The sequence below is a fragment of the Oncorhynchus tshawytscha genome, linkage group LG10, assembly GCF_018296145.1.
Source record: "Oncorhynchus tshawytscha isolate Ot180627B linkage group LG10, Otsh_v2.0, whole genome shotgun sequence".
Classification (NCBI taxonomy): Eukaryota; Metazoa; Chordata; class Actinopteri; order Salmoniformes; family Salmonidae; genus Oncorhynchus; species Oncorhynchus tshawytscha.
In genome coordinates this window covers 50,301,917-50,314,775 of record NC_056438.1, presented here as the reverse complement: position 1 = coordinate 50,314,775, position 12,859 = coordinate 50,301,917, and the positions used below count along the sequence as shown (strand labels likewise).

Below are 12,859 nucleotides of genomic sequence, written 5' to 3'. Positions count from 1 at the left end.
GCATCTGTAGAAGTTTGTGAGTGCTTTTGGTGACAAGCCGAATTTCTTCAGCCTCCTGAGGTTGAAGAGGCGCTGCTGCGCCTTCCTCACGATGCTGTCTGTGTGAGTGGACCAATTCAGTTTGTCTGTGATGTGTATGCCGAGGAACTTAAAACTTGCTACCCTCTCCACTACTGTTCCATCGATGTGGATGGGGGGGTGTTCCCTCTGCTGTTTCCTGAAGTCCACAATCATCTCCTTAGTTTTGTTGACGTTGAGTGTGAGGTTATTTTCCTGACACCACACTCCGAGGGCCCTCACCTCCTCCCTGTAGGCCGTCTCGTTGTTGTTGGTAATCAAGCCTACCACTGTTGTGTCGTCCGCAAACTTGATGATTGAGTTGGAGGCGTGCGTGGCCACGCAGTCGTGGGTGAACAGGGAGTACAGGAGAGGGCTCAGAACGCACCCTTGTGGGGCCCCAGTGTTGAGGATCAGCGGGGAGGAGATGTTGTTGCCTACCCTCACCACCTGGGGGCGGCCCGTCAGGAAGTCCAGTACCCAGTTGCACAGGGCGGGGTCGAGACCCAGGGTCTCGAGCTTGATGACGAGCTTGGAGGGTACTATGGTGTTGAATGCCGAGCTGTAGTCGATGAACAGCATTCTCACATAGGTATTCCTCTTGTCCAGATGGGTTAGGGCAGTGTGCAGTGTGGTTGAGATTGCATCGTCTGTGGACCTATTTGGGCGGTAAGCAAATTGGAGTGGGTCAAGGGTGTCAGGTAGGGTGGAGGTGATATGGTCCTTGACTAGTCTCTCAAAGCACTTCATGATGACGGATGTGAGTGCTACGGGGCGGTAGTCGTTTAGCTCAGTTACCTTAGCTTTCTTGGGAACAGGAACAATGGTGGCCCTCTTGAAGCATGTGGGAACAGCAGACTGGTATAGGGATTGGTTGAATATGTCCGTAAACACACCGGCCAGCTGGTCTGCGCATGCTCTGAGGGCGCGGCCGGGGATGCCGTCTGGGCCTGCAGCCTTGCGAGGGTTAACACGTTTAAATGTCTTACTCACTTCGGCTGCAGTGAAGGAGAGACCGCATGTTTTCGTTGCAGGCCGTGTCAGTGGCACTGTATTGTCCTCAAAGCGGGCAAAAAGTTATTTAGTCTGCCTGGGAGCAAGACATCCTGGTCCGTGACTGGGCTGGGTTTCTTCCTGTAGTCCGTGATTGACTGTAGACCCTGCCACATGCCTCTTGTGTCTGAGCCGTTGAATTGAGATTCTACTTTGTCTCTGTACTGGCGCTTAGCTTGTTTGATAGCCTTGCGGAGGGAATAGCTGCACTGTTTGTATTCAGTCATGTTACCAGACACCTTGCCCTGATTAAAAGCAGTGGTTCGCGCCTTCAGTTCCACACGAATGCTGCCATCAATCCACGGTTTCTGGTTAGGGAATGTTTTAATCGTTGCTATGGGAACGACATCTTCAACGCACGTTCTAATGAACTCGCACACCGAATCAGCGTATTCGTCAATGTTGTTGTCTGACGCAATACGAAACATCTCCCAGTCCACGTGATGGAAGCAGTCTTGGAGTGTGGAGTCAGCTTGGTCGGACCAGCGTTGGACAGACCTCAGCGTGGGAGCTTCTTGTTTTAGTTTCTGTCTGTAGACAGGGATCAACAAAATGGAGTCGTGGTCAGCTTTTCCGAAAGGGGGGCGGGGCAGGGCCTTATATGCGTCGCGGAAGTTAGAGTAACAATGATCCAGGGTCTTTCCACCCCTGGTTGCGCAATCGATATGCTGATAAAATTTAGGGAGTCTTGTTTTCAGATTAGTTGACGTGTTGATGTGTTGACAGACCGAAAATACAATAAACAATCACTCACAAAATACCACATGGGGAACAGAGGGTTAAATAATAGACAAGTAATTAGTTGAGTGAAACCAGGTGTGAAAAGACAAACAAATGGAAAATGAAAAGTGGATCGGCGGTGGCTAGAAAGCCGGTGACGTCGGCCACCGAACGCCACCCGAACAAGGAGAATGACAGACTTCGGCGGAACTCGTGACACTGAGAAACAGATTTTGAAAAAACATTTCTGATTGGAAAATGTTGTCATATTATTATATATTATAATATAATTATATATTATATTATATGATTAGGCTTAATATGATTGGGCAGTACAAAATAATCAAACAATGATATTTTTTGCCACTTATAGTTTAGTATAAAGTTTCTGATAATGTAAATTATTATATATATTTTTTGTTACAGTACATTAGAATATACATTTCCAAATAGAAGTCAGCAAGGGACACAGCCAATTGACAATGACATTAGATAGTTAATTATACCGTATCTGAAGCCTATATATATTATGAGGTCTGAAAATAGTTGATCCGAACAATGAATTGAGGGCCCTCCTTTGTTAAGTTTTCAACGTGTGGGTCTTCCCAACTGGCAGACAGCTGAGCCACATTTGCCTGGTCACACACACTCTCCAAATGTAACATGCACCTGAAATGTGAGCCACCACCTCTCTTTTCGACTCAGCCCTATAGTGTACATCACATGTTCAAATCAAATCAAATTGTATTAGTCACATGTGTCGAATAAAACAGCTGTAGACCTTACAGTGAAATGCTTACATACAAGCCCAATAACCAACAATGCAGTCTAAAAAAACGAATAAGAATAAGAAAGAAAAGGAACAAGTAATTCAAGAGCAGCAGTAAAATAACAATAGCGAGACTATGATTAGATGTTCAGGAGTTTTATGGCTTGGGGGTAGAAGATGTTTAGAAGTCTCTTGGCGCTCCGGTACCGCTTGCCGTGCGGTAGCAGAGAGAACAGTCTATGACGACTAGGGTGGTTGGAGTCTTTGACCATTTTTAGGGCCTTCCTCTGACACCACCTGGTATAGAGGTCCTGGATGGCAGGAAGCTTGGCCCCAGTGATGTACTGGGCCGTACGCACTACCCTCTGTAGTGCCTTGCGGTCGGAGGCCAAGCAGTTGCCATACCTGGCAGTGATGCAACCAGTTAGGATGCTCTCGATGGTGTAGCTGTCGAACCTTTTGAAGATCTGAGGACCCATGCCAAATCTTTTCAGTCTCCTGAGGCGGAATAGGTTTTGTCGTGCCCTCTACATGACTGTCTTGGTGTGCTTGGACCATGTTAGTTTGTTGGTGATGTGGACACCAAGGAACTTGAAGCTCTCAACCTGCTCCACTACAGCCCCGTCAATAAGAATGGGGGTGTGCTCAGTCCTCCTTTTGCTGTAGTCCACAATCATCTCCATTTGTCTTGATCAAGTTGAGGGAGAGGTTGTTGTCCTGGCACAACATGGCCAGGTCTCTGACCTCCTCCATATAGGCTGTTTGTCATTGTTGGTGATCAGGCCTACTACTGTTGTGTCACCGGGAAAATTAATGATGGAGTTGGAGTCGTGCCTGGCTGTGTAGTCATTAGTGAACAAGGAGTACAGGAGGGGACAGAGCACGCACCACTGAGGGGCCCCTGTGTTGAGGATCAGCGTGGCGGATGTGTTGCTACTTACCTTTACCACCTGGGGGCGGCCCGTCAGGAAGTCCAGGATCCAGTTGCAGAGGGAGATGTTTAGTCCCAGGGTCCTTAGCTTATTGATGAGCTTTGAGGGCACTATGGTGTTGAACGCTGAGCTGTAGTCAATGAATAGCATTCTCGCATAGGTGTTCCTTTTGTCCAGGTGGGAAAGGGCAGTGTGGAGTGCAATAGAGATTGCATCGTCTGTGGATCTGTACGGCAGTACTCAAATTGGAGTGGGTGTAGGGTTTCTGGGATAATGGTGTTGATGTGAGCCATGACCAGCCTTTCAAACCACTTCATTTCTACAGACATGAGTCATTTAGGCAGGTTACCTTAGTGTTTGTGGGCACAGGGACTATGGTGGTCTGCTTAAAACATGTTGGTATTAAAGACTCGGACAGGGTGAGGTTGAAAATGTCAGTGAAGACACTTGCCAGTTGGTCAGCGCATGCTGTCGAAGTACACGTCTTGGTAATCTGTCTGGCCCTGTGGCCTTGTGAATGTTGACCTGTTTAAAGGTCTTACTCACATCGGCTGTGGAGAGTGTGATCACACAGTCATCCTGAACAGCTGGTGCTCTCATGCATGTTTCAGTATTATTTGCCTTGTAGCGAGCATACAAGTAGTTTGGCTCGTCTGGTAGGCTCGTGTCACTGGGCAGCTCTTGGCTCTGCTTCCCTTTGTAGTCTATAATGGTTGGCAAGCCCTGCCACATCTGACAATTCGATCTTAGTCCTGTTTGATGGTTTGTCGGAGGGCATAGCGGGATTTCTTATAAGCTTACGGGTTAGAGTGTTATTGTGTTGTTAATTGTTTACTCCATGTGTAACTCTGTGTTGTCTGTTCACACTGCTATGCTTTATCTTGGCCAGGTCGCAGTTGCAAATGAGAACTTGTTCTCAAAGAGTCCCGCTCCTTGAAAGTGGCAGCTCTAGCCTTTAGCTCAGTGCGGACATGGTCTGTAGTCCATGGCTCCTGGTTGCGGTATGTACGAATGGTCACCGTGGGGTCGACGTCATCGATGCACTTATTGATGAAGCCAATGACTGATGTGGTGTACTCCTCAATGCCATCGGAAGAATCCCTGAACATATTCCAGTCTGTTCTAGCAAAACAAGCAACATTATGTACTAAATATGTTTAAAAAAAGTTACAAACAACGCAAAAAAACAAACAACAAAAAAACACATTCGGTTAGGAGCACGTAAAACTTCAGCTGGCGCCATGATTGTTAGTGTGCAACATGAAAATGCTAAGCAGGCCTTCTCTAACCTTGTGATACAAAGGATTGGGATTGAAGAATGTATGTGAGTGCAAATAGTAATCCTAGACCATTTCTTTAAATGACTTGTCCTATAGGCTAATAACGGTATAATCTTGACCACTTACCGCATGTACCTATCCTATAAACCGTACATTACAATTACCTCTTACCTATTTCTTCCAGTTTCCGTAGTGTAGTGGTTATCACGTTCGCCTAACACGCGAAAGGTCCCCGGTTCGAGACCGGGCGGAAACACTTTTTACATCACCCTAGGAATCAAATCTATTCCTTGTTGTCTTGAAATCCTACCCTGCAGGTCTGGAGTACTGCTCGTGTTCTGTTCTATCAAATAACTAACTGGACACGTCTGATTTTGGAATGAGATGTTTGACAAGCAAGTGTCCACATACTTTTGGTCATATAGTGTATTTCATCCGTGTGGAAAAGTGCAACTGAAGTACAAAATTAGTCCTTTTACATTCATGATTTGATGTGAGGCGACTAATGCATAGCCTGGACATCAGTTGTGTAAATCTATGTTGGTTTTATGATGTCTGTATCTCCCCATCAATTAATGTAATATATGTTGTAGCTGCCTAAAAAGCAGTAAAAATAACATTACTGCTTAGACTGCCAATCTGCACCCACCTGGTGTCCCAGGTCTAAATCAGTCCTTGATTAGATGAGAAGAATGAAAAAAAGGCTTCAAGGTCCAGATTTGAATTATTTGAGAGATCTATTCTAATTTAAACAGTAAATTATTGCAAATATCAATGTCACTTAGTAGGACCACTTGTATACGTTTGCTTTTAACATTTAATGAGACATACACATTGGCATATGGTACCAAATGCACTAAAGATTCAACTAGTAATACAAGAAAAGAAAAGTCTGTGGCCAGTACGGGTATCGAACCCGCGACCTTCGCGTTATTAGCACGACGCTCTAACCAACTGAGCTAACCGGCCATATATACAACAAGAAAAAAGTTATGAATTAGAACCTTCCCAGCAGACATAGTTGAGTGCTATGATTAGTTTTATCGTTTTACGCAATGGGCATGGGTCAATATCACAAAACAGTACCATTTGGACCATGCAACATTTTCCATTTTTATTTCCGAATTTATATTCCTTTTCTGTTTTACTAAAAAAAGGGAAATATTAGACTTGTAGAAAAACATGTTGGCCAAGCTCCAGCACACTCCAGCACGACTGTTTGCTGGAGCAAACAGTCGATTTCACGTGTGTAATCTGCCACCATTCTCTGTTTAGTGATAGCAAACTGTGAAAAACTAGACATAGCAACAGAAAATGTATTTTGGACACAGTCACATACATGAATGGCCATCCTGTGGTTTCAGACCTCGTGGCGCAACGGTAGCGCGTCTGACTCCAGATCAGAAGGTTGCGTGTTCAAATCACGTCGGGGTCAACATTTTTAATGGTCTGTTATAATTGAAAAACTCTAATTGCCACATAGCTAGCTCCAAGCTATAGAATCAGTCAGTATGTCGTGAACTAAAGTTAAAACTGTTTTAATATCTAATCTAACATTCAAAATGTAAGCCCCAGACAAACGTAAGCAAACAACATGCCATTGCCAGGACAATATTTAAATATTTAACCTCATACTTGTCTCTGCTTGCACGTGTGTAATGGGTATGTACTCTGTTTACAAAGGATCTATAACAATATGAATATACAAATTTCGACCGTAATTCAATCTGAAATATTGTTAAATGTTTTGGATAAAATTATAACTGAAAGAGTGTACACTTTGGGTGTGTTAGTAAATTCAATCTGCAGTACCAGAGAGCGCTCTGGGCGTTTGTAAATTCAGAGCGTTTCGCTCTGCTCTCGGAGTGGTATGGGGGTGATACATGCCAGAATTGGTGAAGCTACTGATAGCTCTCACCAAATCACCTAACGTCTTCCTAGCGCCATAAAATAACGCCATTAATTAACATTGACTGTCAATGGAGACAAGTTTGTTTCTAAGGCGTCAAACTGCCAGCGCATTCATGTCACGTGACACGTAGGTCGCATAACGTGTCACTGACACGTCACATGTCCATTTGCGTGTAAGTTTATTATGATGTTACTAATGTGTTACGCATTACGTGTTAGTTTAAGTGTCTGTTGAGTTCATCAATTTCATTTGTCGACTTAGCTAAAATAGGACGATCATCTCAATGCAAAAATGATTAGGCTAGTTGGTATCACAGCCACCATTACTGTGTAGATATGCCTATTTCTTGCATCAATACAAACATAATGGCTTCTTGGCAGCCTAGTAGTTAGGGTGGTGGGCCAGTAATTGTAAGGTTGCTAGATTGAATCCCAAAGCTGACAATAAACTTTTTTTTGTCATTTTTCCCGGGCAAGGCAGTTAACCCATGAATACGTGGATTTCGGTTTAGGCAGCCCCCGCACCTCTCTTATTCAGAGGGGTTGGGTTAAATACGGAAAATACATTTCAGCTGAATATATTCAGTTGCACAACTGACTAGGTATCCCCCTTTCCTTTTCTTTGTTGGGGGTAGTCTAGGTCTCTAGTGGCGCATTCAAAACAACTCGGAAGTCTGCAAATTCTGATCTTTCGACTTCAGTGCGTTCAAGACAACTGGGAACTCAAAAAAAATGAGCTCGGACAAGGATTTTTGTTTTGAACAGTCATCCAACTCGGAATTTCTGTCATCTCTGACATGAAAATCACTGATGTCCCCACACTTCGTCCCCCCCCACTTCCCAATTTACTGGATTAACAGACAATCACTGTCACCATGCAATCTATCTTCAATACATTTCTGTGGAGATGGTTAAAAGCAGGGTTTGAATTGAGGGCGTATGTGAGGATGTAGGCCTTGTTATAGAGATGGACAAAAAGCATAGGCTACCACTTGTTTGCTTAGCCATAGGAAAAGCAACGGTACAGATTTTATAAAGCGATCTAGGCTATAACAATGATAAACTCCACGACTATTTCCGCAGTCTACTAGTCTACCGAAGGTTTTGAGCAGCCTAAACACCCCAGGAAAATGTGGTTGGTTAATTAAATGCTCTGCAATGTAGAGCTATGCCTAATGCAAAATACCAAAAAGTTAGAATCGGTATGGGGTCTATGCATAGACCAAAACAGCTTAACATATAAAAACATTTATTATTCAGGAGAATCCCAATTGAATCAGGCTATTCATTTCAGTGCAGTTGCATTCTTATGCATATTCTTAGACTAAATGGAACCGAAAACACCCCAGCCTGTTTCGATCACAGGTCATAATGAACATTTAAGCTGTTTGTCATTGATTTAGCCCATAATTGCCTAAAGATTTGATATACATGAAGACCTATATTTAATCTGGAATTTACAAACAAAAGCTTGACTAGGATCCCAACTTTTCCTCACGTCATATTACCAATTAGGCTAAATGTATTCCTATTAATTTGCATAGGCTAACCATTGTGATTAATGGTATTTACCATCTTCTGCTGTTTATGAATAAACAGGCATCAGGGTTAATATTATATCATTTCAATGCCCCCCCCCCCCAATGGAGTGGAACTAATTTCCACTCCATTCATATGCAAATTCATTTGATTCATACACTGGCTTGTCCGGCTGGCATGTTTTCATTTTAAAGTGGCATTCCCTTACTGAAATAATTGTAGTCCTCAATTATGATTTTTTAAAATCATAGCTCATTAGTACACCATTGTGGTTGAATATATATCTATTGTATGTCTTATGATACAATTAATAATGTTGAACTAACAAATACCTTCAAGGGATAAGTTACAATTGACAATAACGAACACCTTATGAAACGGCTGTGAAAACCAATCTAGCAATATTTCAGATTTAAATACATAACCATTGATATTTTTTTTGTACATGTGTCAATTTACTTTCAGATTTTTTTGTACACTCACATGGCAATTAGACTGAAATACAGAATTCTAGTGTGTGGATTAGAGAGGATGGGGGTCTTGTGTGGATGGGAGGTTCTGCCTGTCACTTGTTTTTCAACAGGTAGTGGACTCTAAGAGGGAAAGTTCAAAGTCCAGGCGCTGCTGCCCTCTTTTTTCTGAGTGTTTGCAGTGCTAGTGTTTTTAGCTAATCTGTGCAGCTCACATTATGTGCCCAGTATGATAGTTGTCTTGCTCTTTCTTAGCAGATGATAAAACTTGACAATAACAGTAGCTGATGTAATGAAAAGTTGGAGGGTGGTTGGTAATGGAGGACATCAGGTGGATTCATGTCTGGGTGTCAGAATCCCTAGGTCCTGGAGAACAGGAGCAGAGTAAAGGGAACCGGGAAGGAGACAGACGTAAACAAGCAAACACACAGGTTAAATGATTATCAGGTATGTAAAAATAGTTATTAGTAAATAGTAATAGTAATTTAAATATTTGATTAGACATGCAATAATGTTAATGGTAGACAGAAAATAAAGGATACCTGTCTAATTTTTTATGTCAGTGAGGTTGGTAAGGGATGGTCCCTGGAAAATATAGAGATGAGTTGTGAGAAAAACTCCAGGGTGATGTCATGCCCATGGAGTCATACACCTTAACAGTACCTACCAGGAAGTGGCTGGCGGTTACTTAACGAGACCCAGTGGTTAGCCTTGAGATTGACTATTTGGAGAAACCCCTGGGCCAGCGTTGGTACTGCTGACAGCATGGCGATACCGCCCACAAGGCAGCAAATGCAAATAGTTATCATCTGAGATTTTATATTCACCTTAACGGATGTGGACCCCAGCTAGGAGCGAAAGAGCTCCAAGCTTTCCCGGGTCTCGCCTTCCTTTCATCCTTCTTCCAAGCCAAGTCATTCACCCAGATGTCGAAGCTCTTTGTCCCCTTGATTCTTCTCAGGTGAATCTCCTTCTCATGCGCCCTGTCCATTTTCAGTCTCACCTTGATTGATAGTAGAAATAAATGCAATTTTATTTCATATTATTACAAATACATCTCTTATATATATATCTCTTGGAAGGGCAGAAAATAAATTAACAGCTGACTATAATTTTGGTCAAAATCCTCCACATCCTCCTCAGTCGGTGCCTGAAGGTGGTCTTCAAAGGCGTTCTGATCTGGTTCGACAACTTCCACCACATCAGGTGGAGTATCAGTGACTTCAAAGTATGTTATACAAAAACAGCAAAAGAAAAACACTAAGTCAATCGAAAAAAAATACACTACAGTATATGCAATGTTATATTTAATTGCATTGTTTATGTCAGTTAACTGCTGCGGATCCCCTCCAAATAGCAGGCGATAGAGTGAATACTCTGGAGGCCTGTACACTGCTGTGTTGTGTGTAAAGATAATTACCTTCAGATTGTCCTTCCACCATTCCTGGTATCCGTCAAGGGACTTGCCCATGGCAGTCCTGTTGGTCTGTTCATCCAAACGTCAAGTCACCATACATCTACACATTATATATCAAACTCACTGTACTATCACTGGGCGCCTATGCGAAACAATGCTACTGTGACCTTCCTGGTCCCGTCCCTCAAGCCAGTGAGTCAACACAAGAAGGAGTAATGGATGGATAGTTAATTTATTTCCAAAGCTGCAATCATGGGAAACACACAGTATGGATAATTGATGAGTAGTCAACGGGATAGCAATTCTCCATATGTCACACCCTGACCTTCGAGATCCTTATTTATTCTCTATGTTTGGTTAGGTCAGGGTGTGACTCAGGTGGGAAAATCTATGTTTTCTATTTCTTTGTTGTTTTGCCAGTGTGGTTCCCAATCAGAGGCAGCTGTCTATCGTTGTCTCTGATTGGGGATCATATATAAGTTGTGATTTTCCATTTGGGTTTTGGTGGGGTGTTATTTTCTGTTTAGTGTCTGCCTGACGGAACTGTTCGCTTTCGTTTTTGGATTTGTTATCTTTGTTTGAGTGTTTCTTGTAAATAAATATCATGAACAATTTCCACGCTGCGCTTTGGTCCACTCTTCCTTCCACCGACGAGCGTAACGCCATAGATCTGCTCTATAATATACTAACAAAAGAACAATTGAAATGTGTATTAAAGTCACTGTGATAGTATAGTGGATTTAAAAATGTCTAATAATTCCTCATTTACTATAATAAAAATATTGTTTCCATGTGTAATCTCATATTCACAACATCAGAATAAACTATCACCCATTTTAGTATCAAAATATATCAAATTAACCTGAGAAATGTCTCAATGTCACACTCTTGTGGCGAATAAATGTAATACCTAGAATGTCCCACATATTTTCCTTAGCTAACAAAACCAGGCTAATACGCTGTTAGCTGGTGCTCATAAATTTATAAATCATATGCTTTATACATTTGTAATAAATTACCTGTATTGTATACAGCGGGATAAGATAACATACCATGCCATGAGGTGTTGAGGGAAAGACAGATTATCTATAGATTGGACATAATCTTTTCTAGGCCTAGGGATAAAAGGAAATACACAAGCCGTAGGCTACATCAGAATGTCTGCTTGCAGGCAAAATGGTAGGTTTCTAACATTTATGGTTGCGATTTAATTCATATAAACTATGCACATTATAACTTTCATTAACATGCGATGCAGGCGTTAGTTATTAAGTCTTTGGTGTCATGTCATTTCAGGTGGTACGGTTGCCTAGGCTTATACATGTCCCTTATCACCCCCCATAGAGTAGGGTTGATCCGAGCGTTCTGCCCTTACTACTGCAGTCAAGCTAACTGGCTAACGACTTCCAGACACAAATGAGAGAACACCTCACTCTGACCATTTTACTCGCGCTGTCGATCTGGTTAGGCTGTTTTCATCTTATCCAGACCGTTGGTGACTGTAACTGTGCTGCTGGCAACAATTTAATTAGCCTTTTTTTGCCGAGGTTTACTGACACCGGTCAATTTCAACGGGTGTTGAGCGTTCGTACATTCATAAATTATCTTGCGCTCTGGCACACTCAGACGAGAGCGCTCTGAAATCTGAGTAGAAACCAGAATATATTTACGAATGTATCCTTTGAAAAAGGAGGGCTCGTCCGGGATTTGAACCCGGGACCTCTCGCACCCTAAGCGAGAATCATACCCCTAGACCAACGAGCCAAGATACACATTACCGGAATTATGTACTTTTCTTCATGCCATAAAAATAACGTACTGACTTCCATATTTTTGATTATCTAGGCTTAGTTTCCCAATAGAAATTAATACAAATAAAATGTTATTAGTCACATGCGCCGAATACAACAGGTGTATACAGTGAAATGCTTACTTAGGTGCCCCTAACCAACAATGCAGTTAAATACGGATAAAATAAGAAATAAAAGTGACAAGTAATTCAAGTTTAGCAGTAAAATAACAATAGTTGGCTGGCCCTCGCTTCATACTTGTCGCCAAACCCACTGGCTCCAGGTTATCTACAAGACCCTGCTAGGTAAAGTCCCCCCTTATCTCAGCCCGCTGGTCACCATAGCAGCACACACCTGTAGCACGTGCTCCAGCAGGTATATCTCTCTGGTCACCCTCAAAACCAATTCCTCCTTTGGCTGTCTCTCCTTCCAGTTCTCTGCTGCCATTGACTGGAATGAACTACAAAAATCTCTGAAACTGGAAACACTTATCTCCCTCACTGGCTTGAAGCACCAGCTGTCACCAGATTACTGCACCTGTACATAGCCCATTTATAATTTAGCCCAAACAACTACCTCTCCCCCTACTGTATTTATTTATTTTGCTCCTTTGCACCCCAAAATTTATATTTCTACTTTGCACATTTTTCCACTGCAAATCTACCATTCCAGTGTTTTACTTGCTATATTGTATTTACTTCGCCACCATGGCCTTTTATTGCCTTTACCTCCCTTATCTCACCTCATTTGCTCACATTGTATATAGACTTATTTTTCTACTGTATTATTGACTATGTTTGTTTTACTCCATGTGTAACTCTGTGGTGTTGTATGTATTGAACTGCTTTGCTTTATCTTGGCCGGGTCGCAATTGTAAGTGAGAACTTGTTCTCAACTTGCCTACCTGGTTAAATAAAGGTG

General features: G+C 42.4%; 4 non-coding genes across 4 annotated transcripts; 2 read left to right on the top strand and 2 right to left on the bottom strand.

The window, feature by feature from the left end:
* Positions 1–4,994: 4,994 nt before the first annotated feature.
* Positions 4,995–5,067, top strand: trnav-aac. Its single transcript has one exon. It is a non-coding gene; the product is annotated as a tRNA-Val (tRNA).
* A 639-nt stretch (positions 5,068–5,706) lies between these two features.
* trnai-aau lies at positions 5,707–5,780 on the bottom strand. The gene has a single exon. It is a non-coding gene; the product is annotated as a tRNA-Ile (tRNA).
* Positions 5,781–6,174: 394 nt separating this feature from the next.
* Positions 6,175–6,246, top strand: trnaw-cca. Its single transcript has one exon. It is a non-coding gene; the product is annotated as a tRNA-Trp (tRNA).
* Positions 6,247–11,840: 5,594 nt separating this feature from the next.
* Positions 11,841–11,912, bottom strand: trnap-agg. The gene has a single exon. It is a non-coding gene; the product is annotated as a tRNA-Pro (tRNA).
* Positions 11,913–12,859: the final 947 nt, after the last annotated feature.